This window comes from Durio zibethinus, chromosome 12, assembly GCF_047325235.1.
Source record: "Durio zibethinus cultivar Kanyao isolate XHJ-2024 chromosome 12, ASM4732523v1, whole genome shotgun sequence".
NCBI classification, from domain to species: domain Eukaryota; kingdom Viridiplantae; phylum Streptophyta; class Magnoliopsida; order Malvales; family Malvaceae; genus Durio; species Durio zibethinus.
The window spans coordinates 4895311-4903652 of record NC_143173.1 but is presented as its reverse complement, the minus strand read 5'-3'; the positions used below and the strand labels follow the sequence as shown (position 1 = coordinate 4903652).

The window sequence follows — 8342 nt, the reverse complement described above, 5'->3', positions numbered from 1 at the left end:
CATTCAATTTTTAGATTCAGGTAACTATATATTAACTTGGAAATTTTGCATGTCAAGTATTTTGCAGTAAGATTTTATGGATTTTAGCTTCATTTATAAGTGTTTATAACTATAATTTATTAGAATTTTTTTATCTTTGTACCTGAAACAAGTTCATATTCCAAATGGTTGAATTTTTTATTTTTATTTATTATGTTTACAGGTACTTTAATTCTTTGCAAAATGATGTAAACATAGTTATTTCAGCTCCTACTGGAAGGTACAAAGCTATGCTCTTTGAGCTTTACATTTTAAGGCTTCTCTCAAGGTTTGTCCATACGAAAGGAACACTAAAAACAGTAAATCTTGAGCACTCTCCGCTTGTATTAAGTTTATAGCATGCTAATGTTTATGTACTTCAAAATTTTTTAGTTGCCTATATTATATTATATATTTTTTAATAGATTATATTTATGCAAAGTTATGAGTTTCTTAATTTTTTTGTTGAGTATTCAATTTTCAATAAAATATTGAATTTTTATGAATTATTTTTTTATTCTTAGCATATCATAACTTAACTTTTGTTTTTTTTTTTTTAAATTTCAAATATGTATAAAATATGTCTTAATATTTAATTGACTCCTTTATAATTTACATTAGGAAATATTTTATCTCTTGGCTTTATTTCATCCTTTTATTCTTTTTAACAAGCATTGATAATCTTTAATTTGCAATTGATCAGCGACAAAATGCGGGTATAGTGCGAGTATTATTAACCATTTAAAACATATATCTAAAATGCTCAAGTAATTTGTTTATTTGATTTTGCAAATTCTTTATTTTTAATCATTATTTTTAAGTCACTTCACCATCCATATTATTATTATTAGTAGCATGATGCCCGTGCTTCGCTATAGTTTTTTTATTTAGTATAATTGAAAATTTGAATTATATAAAATTTTTATTTAATTGAAAAAATAGTATACTAAGAAATAAATAATCAAAATAAAGTTAATTTAAAATTTTATGTATAAAAGAAAAATAAGATATAATACATAAATTTATTGAATTGATCAAAATTTGCAAAATATACATATCATATTTTTATAGAAACAACTTCATGAATCATAATTAGACAAAAATAGTTATTAAGGGAACATGTCCATGCATTATTAAGATTTCCTTTACAAAATAAAAAGTTAATTTACAATTTTTTTTTTGTTACGGAACTTTTAATACATGAGAGATGTATATTTAATTTTTTTCCAAGACATCATAGGCTTACAATTTTAGGATTTATTCATTTAAAGAAAAAAGATATTTTGATTCATCTTTGAGAAATAATAACATAATAGAGTATTGGCATGCATTCATACTAATCTTTATTGAGTCATATGTCATATGTCTTTCTATTATTTGATATTTTTTTAAGTTCTTAATTTACCTCTAACTCCACTCAATTCCATTTTCTATAATAAATTACATAAGCTTACTTGATTTGGGGAGGGGATTATGCCTCGAAAGTTGGCAACCCTTCAAATGCCATCAAGATGCCAGTACTATGATGCTGCTACACCAAAGGCTCATTAGCTCTACTATTCACATGTTTAAAGATTGTCCTTGCAAATTTCAATTTCTTTAAATGTCCTTTAATACCCATATCCCCTATATAAGTATTGTACTCTAAGGCAATGAATATCATTTGGCACTTTATATAAATTTTTTATAATTACATTAAAAAAAAAACTTAAAAACACTTTCCAATACTTAAATATGTCTATTATCAAATTAAAAAAAATTAAATATTATACCTAATAAAGACAAAGATTCAAATGAAAAGAAAAAATGAACAAAAAATAATTGAGCCTAAGCATTTTTTATGCAGCACCTAGCAAGAAGATTAAAGCTCAATGACAATGCATCTAAGATAAACTCGGTAGCTCTTTTTATCATTTTTTTTCTTGCTTATGTTTTCTACCTACAAATTCTCAAAAAAAAAAAAATCATAAAGGGACTAAATATCAATTAGTTAAGGCAAAGTTTTACCAAATCCATGAAGCCAAAATTTCATCAACAAACATAGAACAACTACACATAAAATTTTTTCCATTTATTCCTAGTTCTTTTTCTAAATAGAAACCTTACCACTCACACATGTTTTGATAAAACCAATATTAACAATAATTGAAACCAATATTGATAAAACCAATGTTTTGATAAAAAAAAATTGCCAATAGTCAAGATTAGTATTTGATAAGCTATTAAGAAATAATCTTAGAAAAAAAAATATAAATGTAATAGGAAAGAGCTTAGAAAACAGATAGAGCTCTCAAAATTAACTGCATCGAGCCATCAATTATGTTCATATCAAGGTTCAACATCCAACCCAATACAAAACATGAAAGATATAATAATAGAAAATGAAAGGTCAAATGATTGGAGAAAAGATGATTTCAACTTGTATTGTTAGTTGTGCTTTATCTACGTTTAATTAAAAAAATAAAATGAATGCAAGAAAAGTTTGAATACCTAATCCAAAAGAATAGTTTGATTCCCATACAAGAAGCTGAAAAGTGGTAATAATTGGCATCATGTTTGCTATATATTTGTTCATTTCTTTTTCATTGCTATAAAGATGGCCCTAAACAATACACAACCCAATCACAAGAATTACAACCATAAGGCTTTCACTCACTCCTAGGCCTAAGATAATAGCAACTACTAATTTTGCTCTTTTAGGATACATGGCATCTAATTCATTAGACAACCTCATGCTACAATTAATTAATTATGCAGTGAAATATAATGAAAAAATAAAGAAAACATAAACAATTTTTAACATTAGAAGTTTAAGAATTGCACCTCACAATAGAGCTTCATACAGAGGGAATCAAACAAAGAATTACAAAAGTATTAAGGCTACAGTGTTCATAGAGTTATAACATACATGGAGGGATTATTTGAGAGGATGAAAACAGATGGTGTTTCACGACTGTGGATGACAATAACAATAATGAACTTTAGTAGATGAAAGTTTTAAGAAATTTTGGTTGAGAGAAGGATGTCCAATGAGAAAAATTTCTCAATCTCCTCCTGCAAACAAAAAAAAAAGGCCAATAAAGTGGGCTAAATAAGGTAAACACTACAAAGAATTAAGGCATTTGCAAACAAAAGAAGAATGAAAGCAAATTTAGTCTTTAAGAAGAAGACTCGTGCTTCGCTATGGGATTTAATTATTGAAGTTAATAAACTTTAAGTGAAAAACAAGCAAACATAACTTTTTTTAAGAAATATTAACAGAAAATGTATAAATTTTCACTAATCATACATAAATAATTAACTATATCAACAATAATTAAAAAATAGATTAACTTACCAATTATGAAAAATAAAGTGCAAATTCTTAAATAAACATAAAAATAATAAGGGCAGAAAAGAATTGAAGACATACAAAATTTTATTTCTAGTTTACCTTTTATCTTATTATCTAACAAGTTCATCAATACTTTTTTTGTCAAGTCTGTGTTTTTATGTCAAAATTATTCTACCTGAAAAAATATTATTCATGAAAAAATATTATAAAGTTTAACTTCATTTGATTATAAATTGTTTAAAATCTTGGATGCCTTGACATATTCAAAGACAAACAATAATTTTGTGATTTCTATACATAATGACAATTAATTATCATAGTATATATATCTAAATTAAATTAGAATAGATGATTTCTTCCAAACCAATGAACTCTCACTAAGATCAAAAGACATCATTGAATTCCAATTAAAAGAATGAACCAACAAAATTATGTTGCTGCAAAGAACAATTTTAAAAAACTGTCTTACAACTATAATTTTGTGTAACAAATCAGTAAGCAAATTGGAATCAATAAATCATAAAGGGATTGTCATTGAAAAGATCACAAAAAATGTTGAATCAATATTATGTTAAAATTTTTTACAAAGTAAATTATGTATTCAATGGTTCAACTCCTATAGAATAATAGTTAAGTAGCATTTTGCAGACTTAAACACACAATATCATAAAATTTAACAACTAAAAATGGCCAAAAGAGTAAAAACTTTGATTTATTGACATGCTCAATATTTGAATAGACAATAGCAACCTTTATTAAATGTTAACTTTTAAAATGGAAAAAATAGTCAAAAGCAAATAAATTGAGGTACAATTCACAATCTCAATGGAGCATAATACAATTAGTTACATTTCTAGAATGTCATATATAAAAAAGTCATGTCTTATAGTATTTAAATCTAAAATTTAGCTTAAGGTTCTCTCTGACACATTTTATTCACTAAACAAAACAATTTTTTAAATACTTCTTTAATTCAATTATTAGAATAGCTTATCTAAAATTATTTTATAAGTTTGTGTTAAACTTTTGCAAGGATTGGGAAGTCCTCGAAAAAGAAATGGTTTTTCCTCACATGCACTTCCTTGGTTTTCTTTAACAATGATCATGTTAATGCTTATCCTCCTTCCATTATTTGAGTAATTATAGTATGGCTTTTTTTTTTTTCCAAATTTTCCATTCTACTGATTTTTAACTTTTATGTGTTGTCGAAGACATACTAGTGATACTAATCTATTGTCTAATCATTGTACATAGAAAAAATAATCAATCCAAACATATAAAGTAACATCTAGCCATAAAAATCAATATGAGCTTTATATTACCTAGTCATATGCTAAAGCAAAAACCAAGGAGTTATCTTGCCTCTGCCCTTTAATGGCTTTTCTATGGATGAAACTTATTTTTTGACTTTGTAGAATTATAAGTGCATCGAAGAATAACGCTAAATATTATACTACAAACCAGAGAATTGGTATCCACGATTTCGAATAGCTTTACATATTTGCTATGTGAAAATGCATTCATGTACCTAGGTTACTCTACCTAAAAGATACAATGTAACCATATGCCTTCGATTTTAATCATCCAAAGCTAAAATAAACACATTACCCAAATATGTTATCATGTAAACCAAAACAAACAACTAGATAAAACAAAATTAAGAACCAAATATCGAGAGAAAACACATACCTAATTTCAATTTGCAAAGATAAGCTTCTCTATACTTCAATCCTACCATTGTATTGACTTATATAACCTCAAGCACACACCACATCTATTTCAATTCTTGATCACTCTTCATTTAACCAAAAAAGACAATAAAAAACCTTATATTACCTATCTAATTAATTAAAAAGAACAAAATAAAAAAAAATCACAAATTTGAAAATGACACTTGAGAGATGCAATCTTCATTGAGGCAAACTTCAAAGACACATTGTTTCTTATCGAATATTGATATATTTGTTTGAATCTCTATTTGCATCAGAGACCTGCCCATCTTATCTCTATCTGTCCCCGTATCCCTGCTTCATAGTTTAATCCTTCAATGCCAATTATAGCTTTTGTTGACGTTGGTTGGTAATTTTGTCCCTTTTACGTCATTTCTCTATTTTGTTATTCCTTTTTTTTTTTAATTTTTCACAAGCATTTATCTCCAAAAGCTTCTGGATAGCTTCAATATTGATTTATTTAAACAACAATTAAATCAAAAAAAAATGAAGAGGCTTTTAGAGAAGATTTAGTTTTTTTTTTTTTCAAATTTATCCTTCAAAATCTTTTATGACATTAAAGATGTGTTGAACAAATTAAAATAACAAAAGTTATAAGATAGTTTTAATTATTTGTTATGGATTATTAAAGGCCTAATTTGATAACATTTTCATTAAATTAGACCCTCTAACTCTTTCTTTTTTAGGTATTTGTCTTGGTATTAAATAATACAAAAAATAATAAAAAAACTTCAAGAAAACAGAAAAGAAATCTAGACTTTTTTAGAAAATTTTCCTAAAATATATCACTGTACTTAATTTTTACTAAATTAAATTAAATTATAAAAGATAATTATGTACAAAAAAATTTTCAATATTTGGTTTATAAAAATTATTAAATGGACAAAATAAATAGAGAAAATATGTTAAAAAAAATAGAGAAAGTGGTTTTATTTAATTTTGTACTACTTTATCCATATGGGCCATGGGCTTTTTTAATAAAGCATTTCGACATTTTGATTGGACATCCCATAAAACTAGCTCAAGAACAATTGCTGGTTCGCTCTTTCCTCTCTTCGACTACCACTCCCTCTTGCTCCGTTGCCGCCTTTCTGCTTTGTAGGTGCTGCCACCGCAAACTCCACTCTTCCACCGCAGAGACCACCACAAGTAAGTTTCTTTCTCTTTTATTATAATTTTTTTGTTAATTCAGTATGTATTTCTTTGCTTTTTTTTTTAAATATTGCTTGAAACTTACTCAAAACTTTTAATTTCCCCCCCACCCCAAATTTGGACAGTGAGATAAGTAAGTTAATTTGATACTCTGGGTTGTAAACTTCTGACCAGGATTTGATTTTCAGTTTAGTTTTGTTGAGAAAAATGTTGGGTTTCTTTTTTTTTTTTTGTCCACATGATAAGTAACGAGGATGGTAGAATTCTAACTCTCAATCTTTGTAAACCTTCTTAGCCACTAGGTCAAGAAGTTGGGTTTCTTTTTTCACCTTAAAGACATTTAACAATTATATCATGATCAAAGTAACCTCTTTTTGTAGTTCCATCTGTCTTGAGTGTTTTGGCCTTTGATTTTGAGTTGGTTTAAAAGTTTTTTTTTCCTTTTTGTTCAATTGGTTGGCTTATCTTTCACTACTAACCTTTCCATTCAATTATTTATTTCCTCTCTTTCTCAAGATAGAGTTTGAATTAAATTTGGTGTTTACTGATTATCATTTGAATTGATTTTTTTAAATTAGAAGAACATAGAATAAGTTTTGAGGTTTGACGTAGTTAGTTGTGTGATAATTTTAGAAATACAAAATTATCAGTGACAATGTTTTTATTCGATGTTGGGGTTCTTATAGGAATGGTGGTAGAATTTGAGACTTTGAGTCATGGGTGTTATTTGTATTTCATTTATTATTTGACATTGGAGCTACCATTGGGAATGGTAGTGAATCTCAGGGTGGTAAATGAGAAAACAAAAGAGCTCAGGGTGTTAAGTGAAAACCAAAGGGGATGTTGGTGGAGTTTCATTGTATATCGATTATATTATGCATTTGTCAAAGTAAATTTATTGATTACTAGCAATGGTCGAAGCTTTGGATTTCGTATACAAAATTTTGAAATATGATTAACTCTTGAAATCATTTTAACTTGTTCATGTTCTTTTTTGTTGCACTTCTTGTTATTACCAAATCTGCTGTGTGTTAATGTTGGTTTGATGTAGTCTAGGCAGTGTTTACTGGAGCGAGTAAGAAATGAACGCTTTCAATAAGTTCAAAGCTAGTGTTCCCATTGCATGGAGCCCTAACCTTTATATAACCCTTGTGAGGGGAATTCCGGGCACCAGAAGGCTTCACAAGCGCACCTTGGAGGCATTACGCCTACGCAAATGTAACCGCACTGTCATGCGGTGGAACACACCCGCTGTCAGGGGAATGCTTCAGCAGGTATAAGACCCTTTATTGATATTTGTTGGTTCATTATTTTCCAGAGTGTTAAGTGCTTTTGTACTTAAATAAGAGAAATACAGTATAAATTTTAGGTTCTGCTGTTTGAAGTTGGTTTTTGATTCAGGTGCTTTATGTATAGGTGAAAAGGTTGGTTGTGGTTGAAACAGAAGAAATGTTTAAGGCACGCAAAGAGAATGAAGCCAACCACCGAGCACTATGCCCCTATTGTCATTAGTCATCTCCCAGCTTCTGCAACTGACTTCTCTAAGCCGCATTAGAAGTACTAAAATAGCTAGGTTTCCATCTCTGATTTAGTAGGGATTATTCCCAGACTTATATTTTCTGTTCTTTGAAAATATAATTTAGTAAAAATGGTGAAGCAGTGTAATTTCAGCGTTTCGAAGTCTTTTGTTATCATATGTAAGTGCTTTACTCATAATTAGTTATGGTCCTTTTGATCATAGATTCTTAAAACGTGTAGAAACCGGTAATTATGAGTTTATGCTTTTTTTTTTAAAGCCTACTATTAGTTTTGTGTAAACTTTTTCGGGATTGTTTCAAGTTACAGCTAAATGATAACATCAGTGCTTGGTAGAGATTAAAGCTTTGTTAGGTGATGCATTCTTCTACTTCTAACATGTTAATCGTAGCCTAAAACACTTATAATTGTCTCATGTTCACTTCTTTTTTCCAGCTTTCTCCTGGAAAATTCCCAGGTTTCTTTTCTCAGTCTTATTTCTCTCCCTCTCTATGTAGTCTCGATAGTGATTACAACATTTTTGCTTTGGCATTGATACGACATTCTGTTTTGTATTTTTTTTTCAAGCTTTT

General features: G+C 28.0%; 1 pseudogene across 1 annotated transcript; it reads left to right on the top strand.

The window, feature by feature from the left end:
• Positions 1-6091: 6091 nt before the first annotated feature.
• Positions 6092-8114, top strand: LOC111296706 (uncharacterized; annotated as a pseudogene). The gene is made up of 3 exons (XR_016326253.1): positions 6092-6231; positions 7291-7508; positions 7651-8114. The product of XR_016326253.1 is annotated as an uncharacterized LOC111296706 (transcript).
• The last annotated feature ends 228 nt before the right edge of the window (positions 8115-8342 follow it).